The sequence below is a fragment of the Leucopleurus acutus genome, assembly GCF_964270905.1.
Source record: "Leucopleurus acutus genome assembly, chromosome: X".
Classification (NCBI taxonomy): Eukaryota; Metazoa; Chordata; class Mammalia; order Artiodactyla; family Delphinidae; genus Leucopleurus; species Leucopleurus acutus.
The window spans coordinates 98,927,440-98,946,698 of record NC_139148.1 but is presented as its reverse complement, the minus strand read 5'-3'; the positions used below and the strand labels follow the sequence as shown (position 1 = coordinate 98,946,698).

General features: G+C 36.9%; 1 pseudogene across 1 annotated transcript; it reads right to left on the bottom strand.

The window, feature by feature from the left end:
* Positions 1-14,135: 14,135 nt before the first annotated feature.
* LOC309978041 (14-3-3 protein epsilon-like) lies at positions 14,136-15,024 on the bottom strand (annotated as a pseudogene). The gene is made up of 2 exons: positions 14,572-15,024; positions 14,136-14,364 (listed from the first exon to the last, which is right to left on the bottom strand). The product of its transcript is annotated as a 14-3-3 protein epsilon-like (transcript).
* Between the last annotated feature and the right edge of the window lie 4,235 nt (positions 15,025-19,259).

Genomic DNA, 19,259 nt, shown 5'->3' with positions numbered 1-19,259 from the left:
CAGATTTTTCACATTGCAATAGTTGTAAATTTTAATGAAATCTAATTTCCAATTTTTCTTTTTATAGATCACACCTTTGGTGTTGAATCTAAGGATTCTTTGCTTAATGCTAAGTCATGAAGGTTTCTCCTATTTTTCTTTCTAAGTTTTATAGTTTTACACTTCACGTTTAGAAGTAGGATCTGTTTTTAGTTAATTTTTTGTAACATCTTTATTGGAGTATAATTGCTTTATAATATTGTGTTAGTTTCTGCTGTATAACAAAGTGAATCAGCTATATGTATACATATATCCCCATATCACCTCCCTCTTGCATCTCCCTCCCACCCTCCCTATCCCACCACTCTATGTGGTCATAAAGCACTGAGCTGATCTCCCTGTGCTATGCATCTGCTTCCCGCTAGCTATCTATTTTACATTTGGTGGTGAATATGTGTCAATGCTACTCTCTCACTTCGTCCCACCTTTCCCTTCGCCTTTCCCACATCCTCAAGTCCATTCTCTATGTCTGCGTCTTTATTCCTGTCCTGCCCCCTGGTTCATTAGAACAATTTTTTATTTTATTTTTTTAGTTTCCATATATATGTGTTAGCATAAAGTATTTTTTTCTCTTTTGGACTTACTTCACTCTGTGTGACAGGCTCTAGGTCCATCCACCTCACTACAAATAACTCAATTTCGTTTCTTTTTATGGCTAAGTAATATTCGATTGTATATATGCACCACATCTTCTTTACACAGTCATCTGTTGATGGACACTTAGATTGTTTCCATGTCCTGGCTATTGTAAATAGTGCTACAATGAATATTGTGGTACATGACTCTTTTTGAATTATGGTTTTCTCAGGGTATATGCCCAGTAGTGGGATTGCTGGGTCATATGGTAGTTCTATTTTTAGTTTTTTAAGGAACCACCATACTGTTCCCCATCGTGGCTGCATCAATTTACATTCCCACCAACAGTGCAAGGGGTTCCCTTTTCTCCACACCCTCTCCAGCATTTACTGTTTGTAGATTTTTTGTTGATGACCATTCTGACCAGTGTGAGGTGATACCTCATTGTAGTTTTGATTTGCATTTCTCTAATGATTACTGATGTTGAGCATCCTTTCATGTGTTTGTTGGCAGTCTGTATATCTTTTTTGGAGAAATGTCTATTTAGGTCTTCTGCTCATTTTTGGATTGAGTGTTTTTGTTTTTGAGCTGCATGAGCTGCTTGTATATTTTGGAGATTAATCCATAGTCCATTGTTTCATTAGCAAATATTTTCTCCCATTCTGAGGGTTGTCTTTTCATCTTGTTTATGCTTTCCTTTGCTCTGCAAAAGCTTTGAAGTTTCATTAGGTCCCATTTCTTTATTTTTGTTTTTATTTCCATTTCTCTAGGAGGTGGGTCAAAAAGGATCTTGCTGTGATTTATGTCATAGAGTGTTCTGCCTACGTTTTCCTCTAAGAGTTTTATAGTGTCTGGTCTTACTTTTAGGTCTTTAATCCATTTTGAGTTTATGCTGTCTACAGGAGACCCACTTCAGACTTAGGGACGCATACAGACTGAAAGTGAGGGGATGGAAAAAGATATTCTATGCAAATGGAAATCAAAAGGAAGCTGGAGTAGCAATTCTCATATCAGAAAAAATAGACTTTAAAATAAAGACTATTACAAGAGACAAAGAAGGACACTACATAATGATCAAGGGATCAATTCAAGAAGAAGATATAACAATTGCAAATATTTATACACCCAACATAGGAGCACCTCAATACATAAGGCAAATGCTAACAGCCATAAAAGGGGAAATCGACAGTAATACAATAATAGTAGTGGACTTTAACACCCCGCTTTCACCAATGGACAGATCATCCAAAATGAAAATAAAGAAGGAAACACAAGCTTTAAATGAGACATTAAACAAGATGGACTTAATTGATATTTATAGGACAATCCAACCAAAAACAACAGAATACACTTTCTTCTCAAGTGCACATGGAACGTTCTCCAGGATAGACCATATCTTGGGTCACAAATGAAGCCCTGGTAAATTTTAGAAAATTGAAATCATATTAAGTATCATTTCCGAACACAATGCTATGAGACTAGATATCAATTACAGGAAAAAAAATGTAAAACATACAAACACATGGAGGCTAAACAATACCCTACTAAATAACCAAGAGATCACTGAAGAAATGAGAAGAAATAAAAAATTACCTAGAAACAAATGACAATGAAAACATGACGACCCAAAACCTATAGGATTCATCAAAAGCAGTTCTAAGAGGGAAGTTTATAGCAATACAATCGTACCTCAAGAAACAAGAAACATCTCAAATAAACAACCTAACCTTACACCTAAAGCAATTAGAGAAAGAAGAACAAAATAACCCCAAAGTTAGCAGAAGGAAAGAAATCATAAAGATCTTATCAGAAATAAATGAAAAAGAAATGAAGGAAACAATAGCAAAGATAAATAAAACTAAAAGGTGGTTCTTTAAGAAGATACAGAAAATTGATAAACCATTAGCCAAACTGATCAAGAAAAAAAGTGAGAAGACTCAAATCAACAGAATTAGAAATGAAGAAGTAACAACTGACACTGCAGAAATACAAAAGATCGTGAGGGATTACTATAAGCAACTATATGCCAGTAAAATGGACAACCGGGAAGAAATGGACAAATTCTTAGAAATGTACAACCTGCCAAGACTGAATCAGGAAGAAATAGAAAATATGAACAGACCAATCACAAGCACTGAAATTGAAACTGATTAAAAATCTTCCAACAAACAAAAGCCCAGGACCAGATGGCTTTAGTTAATTTTTATATAAGGTATGAAGTTTAGGTTGAGTTTTCTTCTTCTTCTTAACTTATGAATATCCAGTTGTTGAAATGACTGTCTATCCTTCCTTCTTTGAATTGTTTTTTCACCTTTATCAAAACTCAGCCATATTAGTGTGGGTCTATTCTGGAGTCTATTATGTTCCATTGGTCTATGTGTCTGTCTGCTAATACCATACTATCTTGATTACTGTGGCTATATGGTGTCTTAAAATCAGGTAGTGTGATTCCTCCAACCTTATTCTTCCTTTTCAAAATTGTTTTATGTATTCTACGTCCTCTGTTTTTCCATATAAAATTTAAAACAAGCTTGTTTATATCTAGAAACACTCATGTTGATATTTACATGAGGATTGCATTAAACCTGTAGATCAATTGGGGAAGAAGTGACATTTTTGCTACTTTGAGTTTTCTAATCCATGAACACATTATGCCTCTCCATTTATTTCAGTCTTTTATTACTTTCTTCATTTTGTAGTTTTCAGCATAGAGATCATGTACATGATTTGTTAAACATATGCCTAAATATTTCAGTTTGGTGATACTGTAAATGACGTTTTATTTTAAGTTTTGATTTCCATTGCTAAATTTTGATTTGTTCATTGCTAATATTTAAAAACATGATTTATTTTTATTTGATGATCATGTATCTGTGATAACGTTAAATTCCTTTGTTAATTCTAGAAGGTTTAAAAAATATATTGATTCTTTGGGGTTTTCTACATAGATAATCATGCAACATGACTCTATTTCTGGTACTAGTTTTGCACTATAACTTTGTGAATAAGGGACCCACCATAATGTTTTTCTCTTTTTTACAGGCTGTTCAAAGCTTTTTAAATGTTTCTTTCTTCTTTAATTCTATGGCCCCAAATCAAGTAATAACATCAGATAAGGCTTTGCATCTCTAACACTCTATTCCTAAATTGGAAATTCTATCTCTTTTTCCTCCTTCATTCTGCTGATTGTAACATCAAAGGTTATACTGATGCCATCTGCACATCTCTGAAGAAAAGGATTTTTGAAGCATTAAAGTTTGGAGATAAGAACCTCATAATAAAAATAGCCACAGAAGCAAATCTTTCTCTCTCGTGAAAAATATAACAAATAACTACAAGTTTCTTTCCAAATATAAAAATGTGCTTTTTAATTTAACCATTAGATTTTATTATATCCATGAATATAGAAGACTTTCTTCAGGTTCACACTTCTCCAAAATGTTCTACATCCAACAGCAGAAATCATATTTATTCTCAGACATTCTTATTAGATGTCTTCTTTGAAGAGGAAATTCATGCAAATAGTTGTCTCTTCCATACATCTAAAACTGCCACCATTTACCCACCCAAACTTCCTTATCATAAGTCAGCTGTACTTGCTAGACAATTAAGTATTGTACATGGGGAGTTGCGTTCAAATTTATTGCATTTGTTTACATTTGATTTCTTTGTTGGGAGGCATTATCCCCTTGGAGGGCATCAGAATTCTAGAAGGTGAATTTGGGTATACTGGCCCAAAAAGCTGCCCATTGATAACCACCATTCCTTAGCTGAGAATTACTAGATAACATTTTCTATGTTTGTTAGCAAGAGTATTTTAACCTAATGAGTATGGTTGTTGAAGGCCTTTCTTTCCCAACTGGATTAGTGCCATATTTAAAAATCCCACAGGGAGATCTACTATTAGTTGTCTCTTCTGTGTCTTTGCTGAGCTACTCTTATGAACTTCCTGATGCCAAGATGTGATAAGCATTAGTCTTGAAAATCCCTGTACAGAAGAGCAAGTAAGCACTCTTTCTCAATCTATGATGTGTACCTAAGTCAAACGAACTGAAAAAGTACTGAAAAACTATGTTTATTATTTTAAAAATAACTAAATTCTATGCAGTTAAGAAACTTTCGCTGACAAAAATCTTATTGTCTCAATTCAGTTAGCTCCATTAACTCAGGTGACTCTGAGATAAAGTCAATGTCAACAACAAACTCAAGTAGATAGAACTGATATTAAATAAGACGATTTTGAAATAAAAACTGGTCTTTAGACAAGTAAAGTTGATATATGTTTGATGTCAAAATAGGACTTTTTTGGGGAGACAGATATTTTGTTCAGAAGTTAAACCTTACTAAAGACAATGCAATAAAACTGAGTTAATTGAATTTTTAAAAATTCATGATATAGCTCACAAAAGTAACAGCCTAATTTCTGGCTGATTCCTATTTACACTGGGTGCTACACTTTTAAAATGAGCATTATTATTGTTATTTGCCTCCCTTCAATCTTGATGACCTGGGACAAAGTCCTAAGTTCCCTGACCAAGTTCCAGCTTTACTTACAAATCATAATATACATATGTGAAATAAAACTCAACTAACCAATATCCTCAAGTTACCAAATGTCTTATCTGCACTTCACCAGAAAAGAACAGATCAGAGTTTTAATTTTTAAAATGGAAAAAAAGAAAATTAATCCAGGGTAGTCAACCTAGGGTCAGCATACGTTCACCCCAATTTCATAAATCTACTGCCTCTACATATAATATTCTGAATAATGAGAATGGATCTTCAATCAAGATGATAGCCTTTATACCTTCCTAAATTGTAAAATCAGGTAATTTGGCACAGTCCTTGGGTCATGGGGAAGAGGGCAAGACTGTGCTACTCAAATATTAAAACAAAATGGGTGGGGGAGCAGTCTCTACATGAGAAATCTCTATATCTTTTGCTTAATTTTGCTATGCACCTAAAACTCCTCTAAAAAAATCATCTATTTAATAAATAAATAAATGTCACCCTCTGCTAATCTTCAGCTACCCTGAAATTCAAATAACTAGAATCCAACAACCCCAAGTATGCATCAGTTAAATATGGCTTTTCTTTTTCCTATGTATTTCAAGTCAAAATGATAGATTACCAGCCCTCTGTATTTTAGGTATGAGCCCTACATCAACTGAGGCTGAGAGAGAATTCTATTGAATGCTCATGAAGCTGTATATCATTTGGCAGTGATAAATACATTTGGCTGACAGTAATAGAGACTCATCAACACTTGGATATTGAGTGAGTTTCATTCATCCGACACTCATATGAGGAACAGTTTCTAAAATACTTTTTCATGTGTTTATGTTTCTCTGCCAGCAAAGAAAAAGTATTCTGAGTATTTGGGGCTACCTTATCAGTAGGTACAGAAAACTCTCCTGTTTTCCAAATTTAGGAGTGAGTTTTGATGTCTCAGTTCTGATATTCCCTTCCTGCCCCCAATAGATAATTATATCTTCTATTTCTTTGCCTTGCTTCTGCAGTAGGCTGGGAAGACCCTCCTTAATAAAAAGTGTATTAGTTAATGTCAATACAGGCTTTCAGACTTGTAACATTTGAAAAATTGAAAACTCAAAAGACATGAAAAAGGAGAGAGCTTTAGTAAAAACAAGGAGAATGGTAAGAAACTATATATCTATTGGAGAAACATATATCCTAGCCTGTAGGTATAAGTAGGGTAGTCTATATTTTTATAGTTGGGAAAGCTTAAGATATAAAATGATCTATATTTTCCTTCCATGAAATATTATAATGAACAAAATATTTGCCATATAATAAGTTTTAAGGATGGTAGTCAGGAGGCTAATTTTTGTTAAAATGTTGTTCCAATCCTAGAGCCAGGCTAATTTCCATGGCAGCAATGCTATAAAGAGAGTTAAGACTGTTTCAAAGCAATATATTAGGCTAAAAGAATATGCTAGATTAAAAGAACCAAACAGATAACCGTGAAGAAAATTAGAAATAATTTAAAAGAAGTCTTTTTTTATCAGAAAACTTATGAATGTGTAGTGAAATAAAAAGAAAAGCATCTATATCTTTTTCAGGCAGTCTAAAGGAATATAGCCCAACAGAGGTTACTGGCAGATGTTTGTCTCCACTCATTAATCTGGACAAAAACAGGTTTTAGCAATTGAATTCTATCTGTGCTTTCCATAATCCTGCAAACAAACACATTTCAAAGTACTGTACTTATATTGCGGTTCCAGGGTTGTTGAAGAGAAAATATGCCTGGCATCCTTTGGAATTGGCATACGCAATGTTTTTCAAAACAGACTAAATCCCTGGCATCTTTCCTAAGCTTATTAAAATGTTGTATTTGCCTTCCAAGTGTCACTTTTTAACCAGAACACTCTCATAAATTTACCCTAAGTCTATGACAGCTCCCATGTTTTAAGAGAGCCAGAATTTTGTTTTGTACATATAACAAGGGAATAAATGGCCCCTCGATGAATAATTTTCATTTTTGCAGGATGAAGTTATCAAGCAGAAAGCTTCATTAGACTTGCTGCCATTGTTTTAGAGATGAAAAAAAGAAATAATTTTCAAGGTGATATGCCTAACACTGAACTACCACAGTAGTACCCATTAACTTCAGATGAGGGGCCATAGAGTTTAAAATCCATTCCAAAAAATTAGAAAAAAATAGTCTGTTCTAAGTGAATTGTTTTAATGAAGCTTAGTTATGTTACAAACATATGATAAGAATACAAAATGAACTGATAGAATACTTCTCAGCTAAATAAATGAAATATGAAGTCAAGCCTGTTAAAATGCCTGCATCTGCAGAAAAGGATTGCAGTTACACTAAAGATTTTCCATATGGTGGAGAGAGATGGGGTGGGTGAGAGAGAGAAAGAGGGAGGGAGGGAGAGAACACAACTAGATAACTAGATGTGCAGTTGTGGACTGCATTTGATCTACAGGGTAATGATGCATGGAATACTGGGTTCTTTATAACGGAAGTTTTCTGTATACCTATGATATTAGCAATAGCAGTGAGGTTGAATTTCTCCTTTACATTAGCAAAAAAGATAACATCAGATGCTCTCAGAATTGCCCTTTATACTCCTTTTCAAAGAACCCCTGAAGGTTTCCTGGCTGCAAGAAAGTATCATTTTTAGGGGAAAAAAATACATCCCCTGCATAAGAAAGAAGAAACACATCCCTTTACCACTCCTTACGACTGTGAAATAAAGTTTTCTTGGAGTGAGACTAGAGGTGGTGCCTTTTGTTACTCTTTTCCATTACCATTTTTCACTATCCTCATGCTGTCAAATAAATGTATATGAGATACTTTTCCTTCATTTCTTTTTCATTTATTTCTGATCTGATTTTTATGATTTCTTTCTTTCTGCTACCTTTGGGGTTTTTTTGTTCTTCTTTCTCTAATTGCTTTAGGTGCAAGGTTAGGTTGTTTATTCGAGATGTTTCCTGTTTCTTAAGGTAGGATTGTATTGCTATAAACATCCCTCTTAGACCTGCTTTTGCTGCATCCCATAGGTTTTGGTTTGTCGTGTCTCCATTATCATTTGTTTCTAGGTATTTTTTGATTTCCTTTTCAATAAATGGTGCTGGGAAAACTGGACAGGTACATGTAAAAGTTTGAGATTAGATCACTCCCTAATACCGTACAAAAAGTAAGCTCAAAATGGATTAAAGACCTAAATGTAAGGCCAGAAACTATCAAACTCTTAGAGGAAAACATAGGCGGAACACTCCTTGACATAAATCACAGCAAGATCCTTTTTGACCCACCTCCTAGAGAAATGGAAATAAAAACAAAAATAAATGGGACCTAATGAAACTTCAAAGCTTTTGCACAGCAAAGGTAACCATAAACAAAACCAAAAGACAACCCTCAGAATGGGAGAAAATATTTGCAAATGAAGCAACTGACAAAGGATTAATCTCCAAAATTTATAAGCAGCTCAATAACAAAAAAACCAAACAACCCAATCAAAAAATGGGCAGAAGACCTAAATAGACATTTCTCCAAAGAAGATATACAGACTGCCAACAAACACATGAAAGAATGCTCAACATCATTAATCATTAGAGAAATGCAAATCAAAACTACAATAAGATATCATCTCACACCAGTCAGAATGGCCATCATCAAAAAATCTAGAAACAATAAATGCTGGAGAGGGTGTGGAGAAAAGGGAACACTCTTGCACTGCTGGTAGGAATGTGAATTGGTACAGCCACTGTGGAGAACAGTGTGGAGGTTCCTTAAAAGACTACAAATAGAACTACCATATGACCCAGAAATCCCACTACTGGGCATACACCCCGAGAAAACCATAATTCAAAAAGAGTCATGTACCTAAATGTTCACTGCAGCTCTATTTACCATAGCCAGGACATGGAAGCAACCTAAGTGTCCATCAACAGATGAATGGATAAAGAAGATATGGCACATATATACAATAGAATATTACTCAGCCATAAAAAGAAATGAAATTGAGATATTTGTAGTGAGGTGGATGGACCTAGAGTCTGTCATACAGAGTGAAGTAAGTCAGAAAGAGGAAAACAAATACCATATGCTAACACATATATATGGAACCTAAGAAAAAAACTGTCATGAAGAACCTAGGGGTAAGATGGAAATAAAGATGCAGACCTACTAGAGAATGGACTTGAGGAAATGGGGAGGGGGAAGGGTAAGCTGTGACAAAGTGAGAGAATGGCATGGACGTATATACACTATCAAATGTAAAATAGATTGCTAGTGGGAAGCAGCCGCATAGCACAGGGAGATCAGCTCGGTGCTTTGTGACCACCTAGAGGGGTGGAATAGGAGGGTAGGAGGGAGGGAGATGCAAGAGGGAAGAGATATGGGAACATATGTATATGTATAATTGATTCACTTTGTTATGAAGCAGAAACTAACACACCATTGTAAAGCAATTATACTCCAATAAAGATGTTAAAAAAGAAAATAAAAAAAGAAAAAACTCAATTTGCCTCCATTTCAAAGAGGGGATCTGCCTTGAGAGTCCCCAGGCATCCAGAGATAGGTAGGCTATCTCAGTATGAAAATGCTTTCAATAAGAACTTTACTTCCTCTACAATTTGGCCTCTAGTCAACCTTGTAAAAATGTATTATGTAGAAAATATTATTTAATTAAAACTCATCAAGTAATGCTCTGTGTGAAGCCAGATAGTTTTCAATTCAATAGCCACCTACTAATGGCTGTGATAAAATTGTAAGATATACAGGGTAAAAAACCATAGGGTTCTTAATCTCCAGGAACTCACATATCTTATAATCCTCTCTTAGTATTGCTCATTTATAGGCACTTATATCTTCATCCTGCAGGATCTGGAATCAACCCTGACCAAGGCAAACTGTACATAAGGAGAAATATCTCTATCACTGAGTGAGATTTTGAATTAGTCCTGCTGCTTTAAGTCAAATATCTAATATCCCTAAACTTTCCTTTTAAACCATATGTGTCCAATTTGTGCTACTGAACAAGTCTTGGTTTCTGATTATTCATTTGTTCATTGGAAGTGAAGCCTTGTTTGGACCCTAAATACTAGATAATAGAGCATGTTTGGGGCCTTGAAAAACTTTCTACATGTTGCTAATTACCTTTCTCTATATTTCCTCCATCTTCAAGGTTCTTACTCAAAATTGAATATACCACCTACAGACATATCTTACTACAATAAATCTGAAATTGTCAATCACCACTTTCTGAAGCCTCTTGTTTCTATAACCTTACACACCAGATCTGATTCCCTAGGACTCCACTGACAGCCAAGTTCAAGCACAGCTTAACCACATTTGATTGAATGTTCTAATTTAAACTATTGATTGTCCCTCTCAGGAATTAGTCTTATGGTTTTGTCAGCAAATCATCCCCATTTTACTTGATTACCTATGCTTCCACCATTAGCTTTGAAGTCGAACCTAACTGGGTTATCACAGTCACCTTAATAGTTATCTTCCTATTCTTTTTTTTTTTTTTTCCGGTACGCGGGCCTTTCACTGTTGTGGCCTCTCCCGTTGCGGAGCACAGGCTCCGGACGCGCAGGCTCAGCGGCCATGGCTCACGGGCCCAGCCACTCCATGGCATGTGGGATCTTCCCGGACCGGGGCACAACCCGCGTCCCCTGCATCGGCAGGCGGACTCCCAACCACTGCACCACCAGGGAAGCCCTATCTTCCTATTCTTAATCACAATATGTACACAAATTTTCTACTATGCCCTATCACTCTTGCAATCCAAAAGTGTACATGTTTTTTTTCTTCACATCTTCTAAACAGAAGATTAATTTATGACCAGCTGATATTTTTAAGAAATATCTACAATGAATGTACTGATATCTTAAAGAAAGTAACAAGAAAGGAAGGAAGGGAAATAGGAAGGGAGGGAGGGAGGGAGAGATAGAGAAGGAGGGAGGAAAGGAGGAAGAAAGGAAGGAAGAAAAGTTGAAAGTAACCACAGTGAGAAACTCAGTATTTTGGCTTGTTGGCTTGGACCTCCAAGTATAATTCAAACAAAACATAAAATCCTACAATATGTGACACTAACGTGAAAATTTCTCCCTTGATGCAAACCCTCTTTGGTATTTTTCAGCTGGAAATAAAAAGCACACTACTCTCTAACTATGTAAGGAACATACTTATGATGCTATGTAAGACACCATTAATGCAGAAATAAAATTTAATGTTAAAAATTTATATTTGTGATTTACATTAATATCCATAGCATAATACATGGCATTGTTTGTTCTTATGATTAAAGAACTTATCTTAAAAACACTGCCCTAGATGGCACAGGAGAAAATGCTAGCACAAGTAGGAACACAAAACATAAAGGTGTAAATTGCATTCAAAAATCAAGTCTAGAAAAAGAGGTTAGAAAACAAATCTCATATTACTCTTTAAGATCTGAATTGAAGTGTAATTATAAGATAATGAAAGTTATTTTCTTGTGTGATACATCAACTGGCTCTGACAGCAGCTCCCAAAATTAAAATCCACCCAGATTTGCAGCAATGTCAATAATGCTAGAGTATGTGTATGGTCTTACAAGGTAACTGTGTGGAAACATATTTTTTAGTTATGTTTCCATTATATTGGTTTACTAAACATCACCCCATAAACCATTAAATGATGTAAACAAAGACACAATGTATACATGGACAAGAATATAAGCTCCTACTCTCATGTGAAATTGTAAAAATATCAATTTCAAAATCATGTAAAAATTAGGAAAGTTTCACAAGAAAAATATATTGAGACTAAATAATTCATATTCTGTTATATTTTACACCTTTAGTTCTCCTTCTTAGAACTACTTAGTGTAAACTAAAGTAAAGATGGTTTATAAAAGTAAGATTCAAAGATTCTAAGGTGGTAGCCAAGAAAACTTCACTTTGTTTATGGACAAAAGACTAATTATGACTGTAAAATAACCAAAGTAGAGAGTAGGGTACATTTCAAGGAAGAAATTGATTTTAAGTTCAGGTTCATAATATCTCTCCTTCCCAAAGGGAGCTTAAAAAGGGTAAGAAAGATTAAAGTATCATTGAAATTAAGACAATATCTCAATCGCATAACACAACTCTGAGGAATATCATCCAGATATAAAACATTTTGAATGAAATTAAAAGAATATACTAAGAATCAACTACAGAGAGGCCAATATAATTTGTTAGGATATAAGCAGAAGAAAGTGTGAAAAAAACTCCATTTTTCAAACTGAATGGACAACTGACAGTATTATGTTGTCCAGGGAAACAAATTGAGGAAATATAATAGTAATGTTAAAATGCAATTAAAGTAGAAAATTGCCTATTTTTTTTTTACTAGTAAAAACTAAGCTACTAGAATGGAAGACAGGAGCAAATACATAACAGATAATGCATTATGGGACAAAGAAGAAAACCCATTAAGAAAAAAAAGGATATTCATAAAATGGGGATTCAAGACTCTAGATAATTGATATGACTGATGAAAGAAAACATATATAGCAATAACAACAAAAATATTCACAAGTCTAAAAGAAGAAAATCTTCCAAAAATGACAGAAGTCCTGAGTCTGCAAAGCAAAAGGCTTCACTGTCAAAAAAAATTTATAATGGCAAAAAAATCCAGATATTCCTCATTATATAACTTTTGAGATGGAGAAGGAATATTATACCTACCCAGATATAAGGTTACTTGCTGTAGCATTAAGATATTTTTGGCTACAAGGAATATATAGTTTAAAGTGGTTTAAAAATAGGTGTTTCAATTCTTGTTGGTTTTTCATTTGTTTTTGTTTTTATTTTACTTACATTGCAAGAAATCTGAAAGAGGCTGTTTCCCAGTTGGTACAGTGGCTTAATGATATCCACAAGGATATGGGCCCTTTGTATCCTTTCACATGACCATCCGCAGCAGTGAGACTTTTGTCTTCAGTTTTGTTCTCTCATGGTCACTTAGCTATTGCATCATCCCTCATCGTGTCCTCATACAACCACACCCAAAAGCAGGAATAGAGAGTAGATACTGTCTCCTCATTTGTCTTATTTATTTGACTAGAGATTTTATTTTAGAAATACAGAGGATCGTGGTGCAATAATATTTGACATTTTAAATTAAGTTTTGCTTCATTTAAGTTTAATATTAATTCCATGCTGTGTTTCAGTAAGAACAATACAGATTTTTTGTATCTGTGGATCCAGTCAGACATCCAGTAGTACAAATTAACTTCAAGGCACACAAACTGAACAAAAGAAGTTAAGCGATTGAATGGCTGAGGAACTTATTTCCCCAGGGGAAGAGGGAAGAAGAAGAAACAAAGAATATAACAGGCATGCAGCCTTTTCCATACCACCTTCGATGCTAACCTGCTTCAGAGGGAGAGTAAAAGCAGGCAATGAGCAGCCACAGATCGTTGGACTGTCACCAGCATCATGCTTTTCAGCAACATTTCAGCAGAGTTTGAAGCACTTTTTTACAGTAAGACCATTACAACAAACTCTCCAAAGACCTTTAACCACCTCAAGCTAACACCCAATTAGTTCTAAACATCAGTATAAAATTCAATTTAAACAACCAGAAAAAGGAAAAATGATACCACTTATGCCTCTAGAATGTGATTAACCTCTCTCTTAGATGTTTGCATCACCTAGAAGTCTAATTGCTTTTGAATGTAATTTCCATTTCTAATGGTGATCCTGCCACATCTGGCAGGAGATGATACAGTAGTGCTGAAAAAGCCTGTATGTAGTCCTATTAGTGTCTTAAAGAACCGAAAAACTGGAACCAGTAAAATGCACAGAAATTCACTCTTGCCTTTAAGAACATTTGAAAACTGTTTTTTTTTTAAAAAAATAACAAACAGGGCAGAACCTAAATTCTGAAACCAAATGTAGAAGTCAGATTTGGTGGTTCTCACTGACCATGAGGAATTTCCTACGTGGTGGGATGGGAAAGAATAGGGTGGCTAGGGATGGTTTTTCTTGTTGGCTTTTAGGTCTCACTGATTTTCATCTTCCACATCCTGCAAAAATTCTTTATTCTTCTCTTCACCATCACCCTGCATGTCTGAATTCAATAGTGTCAGATTATCACATAACAACTGCATGATGTGTAGAGTCCTTATAGCTTTCTTCACTCAGCATATCCAGCTCTGCAGTTGCATCGAGAGTTGATTTTGCCAACCTGCAGGCATGCTCAGGGAAATTACGAATTTCATAGTAGGAAAAAAGAAGCATATTCACAGATATAGAGAACAAACCAGTGGTTACCAGTGGAGGGGGTTGGGGGAGTGGGAGATACAAACTATTGAGTGTAAGATAGGCAAAGGATGTATTATACAACACGGTGAATAGAGCCAACATTTTGTAATGACTGTAAATGGAAAGTAATCTTTAAAATTTGTATAAAAATAAAATAATTTCATAGTAAAATACAGTAAAATTGAGAGCAAGCCCTAAGTAAATGGGATGCGTTGGTGGAAGTTCTGTCATTGCAATATCATTAGCAGCTTTAAAGCTACTAGGCTGTTCTTTGCAGCCTCCTTCCTGTGGCAAATTCAGCCAGATACCTGTGATAGTTCCCTTTCATTTTATAATAGAAAACCTTGGACTCGCCAGTGTTAGCTGCTAGAATGAGGTGTTTGTCTGGTATATCCAAACTGTAACAACAGATTAACCTTACCTCAATCTAGACCATTTGCCAATATTCCTAGATGATTTTTAGTTTGTTTACTCCTTCTTAGTTTCTTCTTTCTGTTTAATGCTGCTGATTATTCTCCAGGAGGCTCTTCTAGCTTCAATCACAATTTTATATACAACAGATAGAAAATTTATTTCTTCAACTGTCAGCTCCACATCTATCCCTGCTACTTTCTTCATTAATTCCATCCTATCATTCAGCCTCCTTGGCCAGATTCCTGGTGTATACCAGATTCTCCTGATCATGCATAGTGCAACAGCTACAGTGGGGCCTGTGCAACAGATGGAAGTGGATAGGATCTCTCTCTCAGCCTCCTGCTCTGCATCCAGGCAGCCCAATTATCTCTTTTATTAGCGAGGAAACTCTTTCTTAGAACACTCCAGCAAAATTCTCCTTACATCTCTTCACTTCAACAAGGCCATATCACTACACTCTAGCTATAAGGGAGACTGGGGAAGTGATTTTCTACATTTCCATGCTCTATAATCAAAGATGGGACTCTGACAACAAGTAAGCAGTAAAAGGGGATTGGCTAATGGGTAGGTGACTCAAAGTGTCTACTATAGTCATTTACCAAGGGAAAAAAGTGATTGAGCTATTCTTAGATTTTCAACATCACCAGATGCCAAATATAGAAATAATATCAGATAATTTTTTATAAATGATATATATACATATGTATACACATATATACATGTAAAATATACATATACATATACAATATACATATATGTACATAAAACTACACAAATCAAAAATGTATGTAATTTAATGAATTTTCACACAATGAATATACTTAATGAAATCTGCATCCAGATCTTAGTTGTGACCAATCTACTGAAAAGCCTCTTGAAGGGGGGCTTCCGGGAAGATGGCGGAAAGTAAGACGTGGAGATCACCTTCCTCCCCACAGATACACCAGAAATACATCTACACGTGGAACAACTCCTACAGAACACCTACTGAACGCTGGCAGAAGACCTCAGACCTCCCAAAAGGCAAGAAACTCCCCACATACCTCGGTAGGGCAAAAGAAAAAAGAATAAACAGAGACAAAAGGATAGGGACGGGACCTGCACCAGTGGGAGGGAGCTGTGAAGGAGGAAAGGTTTCCACACACTAGGAAGCCCCTTCGCGGGCGGAGACTGCGGGTGGCGGAGGGGGAAGCTTCTGAGCCGCGGAGGAGAGCACAGCAACAGGGGTGCAGAGGGCAAAGTGGAGAGATTCCCACACAGAGGATCAGGGCCGACCGGCACTCATCAGCCCAAGAGGCTTGTCTGCTCACCCGCCGGGGCAGGCACAGATGGGAGTTGAGGCTCGGGCTTCAGTCGGAGCTCAGGGAGAGGATTGGTGTTGGCGGCGTGAACACAGCCTGCAGGGGGTTAGTGTGCCACGGCTAGCCGGGAGGGAGTCCGGGAAAACGTCTGGAGCTGCTGAAGAGGCAAGAGACTTTTTCTTCCCTCTCTGTTTCCTGGGGCGCGAGGAGAGGGGATTAAGAGCGCTGCTTAAAGGAGCTCCAGAGACGGGCACAAGCCGCGGCTAAAAGCGCGGACCCCAGAGATGGGCATGAGACGCTAAGGCTGCTGTTGCCACCAACAAGAAGCCTGTGTACGAGCACAGGTCACTATCCACACCCCCATTCCGGGGAGCCTGTGCAGCCCGCCACTGCCAGGGTCCCGGGATGCAGGGACAACTCCCCCGGGAGAACGCACGGCACACCTCAGGCTGGTGCAACGTCACGCCAGCCTCTGCCACTGCAGGCTTGCCCCGCACTCCGTGCCCCTCCCTCCCCACGTCCTGAGTGAGCCAGAACCTCCGAATGAGCGGCTCCTTTAACCCCGTCCTGTCTGAGCGAAGAACAGACACCCTCCGGCGACCTACACACAGAGGCGGGGCCATGTCCAAAGCTGAGCCCCTGGGAGCTGTGAGAACAAAGAAGAGAAAGGGAAATCTCTCCCAGCAGCCTCAGAAGCAGCAGATTAAAGCTCCACAATCAACTTGATGTACCCTGCATCTGTGTAATACATGAATAGACAATGAATCATCCCAAATTAAGAAGGTGGACTTTGAGAGCAAGACTTACTTACGATTTTTTCCCCTTTTCCTCTTTTTGTGAGTGTGTATGTGTATGCTTCTGTGTGAGATTTTGTCTGTATAGCTTTTCTTCCACCATTTGTCCTAGGAGTCTATCCATCAGTTTTTTTTAAAAATTTTTTCTTTTTTTTCTCTTAATAATTACTTTTTATTTTAATAACTTTATTATATTTTACCTTACTTTATTTTATTTTACCTTATCTTCTTTCTTTTATTCCTTCCTTCCCTCCTTCCTCCCTTCCTCCCTCCCTCCCTCCCTCCCTTCACCTTTCTTTTTTTTTCTTTCTTTCTTTCTACTTCTACTAATTCTTTCTTTCTACTTTTTCTCCCTTTTATTCTGAGCCGTGTGGATGAAAGGCTCTTGGTGCTGCAGCCAGGAGTCAGTGCTGTGCCTCTGAGGTGGGAGAGCCAACTTCAGGACACTGGTCCACAAGAGACCTCCCAGCTCCACGTAATATCAAACAGTGAAAATCTCCCAGAGATCTCCATCTTAACACCAGCACCCAGCTTCACTCAACAACCAGCAAGCTACAGTGCTGGACACCCTATGCCAAACAACTAGCAAGACAGGAACACAACCCCACCCATTAGCAGAGAGGCTGCCTAAAGTCATAATAAGTCCACAGACACGCCAAAACAACACCAGACATGGACCTGCCCACCAGAAAGACAAGATCCAGCCTCATCCACCAGACACAGGCACTAGTCCCCTCCACCAGGAAGCCTACACAACCCATTGAACCAACCTTAGCCACTGGGGACAGACACCAAAAACAACAGGAACTATGAACCTGCAGCCTGCAAAAAGGAGACCCCAAACACAGTAAGATAAGCAAAGTGAGAAGACAGAAAACCACACAGCAGATGAAGGAGCAAGATAAAAACCCACCAGATGTAACAAATGAAGAGGAAATAGGCAGTCTACCTGAAAAAGAATTCAGAATAATGATAGTAAAGATGATCCAAAATCTTGGAAATAGAATAGACAAAATGCAAGAAACATTTAACAAGGACCTAGAAGAACTAAAGATGAAACAAACAACGATGAACAACACAATAAATGAAATTAAAAGTACTCTAGATGGGATCAATAGCAGAATAACTGAGGCAGAAGAACGGATAAGTGACCTGGAAGATAAAATAATGGAAATAACTACTGCAGAGCAGAATAAAGAAAAAAGAATTAAAGAACTGAGGACAGTCTCAGAGACCTCTGGGACAACATTAAACGCACCAACATTCGAATTATAGGGGTTCCAGAAGAAGAAGACAAAAAGAAAAGGACTGAGGAAATATTTGAAGAGATTATAGTTGAAAACTTCACTAATAAGGGAAAGGAAATAGTTAAGTCCAGGGAGCACAGAAAGTCCCATACAGGATGAATCCAAGGAGAAATACGCCAAGACACATATTAATCAAACTGTCAAACATTAAATACAAAGCAAACATATTAAAAGCAGCAAGGGAAAAACAACAAATAACACACAAGGGAATCCCCATAAGGTTAACAGATGATCTTTCAGCAGAAACTCTGCAAGCCAGAGGTGACTGGCAGGACATATTTAAAGTGATGAAGGAGAAAAACCTGCAACCAAAATTACTCTACCCAGCAAGGATCTCATTCAGATTTGATGGAGAAATTAAAACCTTTACAGACAAGCAAAAGCTGAGAGAGTTCAGCACAACAAAACCAGCTTTACAACAAATGCTAAAGGAACTTCTCTAGACAAGAAACACAAGAGAAGGAAAAGACCTACAATAACGAACCCCAAACAATTAAGAAAATGGGAATAGGAACATACATATCGATAATTACCTTAAATGTAAATGGACTAAATGCTCCCACCAAAAGACACAGATTGGCTGAATGGATACAAAAACAAGACCCATATATTTGCTGGCTACACGAGACCCACTTCAGAACTAGAGACACATACAGACTGAAAGTAAGGGGATGGAAAAAGATATTTCATGCAAATGGAAACCAAGAGAAAGCTGGAGTAGCAATTCTCATATCAGACAAAATAGACTTTAAAATAAAGACTGTTAGAAGAGACAAAGAAGGACACTACATAATGATCAAGGGATCGATCCAAGAAGAAGATATAACAATTGTAAATATTTATGCACCCAACATAGGAACAGATCAATACATAAGGCAAATACTAACAGCCATATAAGGGGAAATCGACAGTAACACATTCATAGTAGGGGACTTTAACACCCCACTTTCACCAGTGGACAGATCATCCAAAATTAAAATAAATAAGGAAACACAAGCTTTAAATGATACATGAAACAAGATGGACTTAATTGATATTTATAGGAC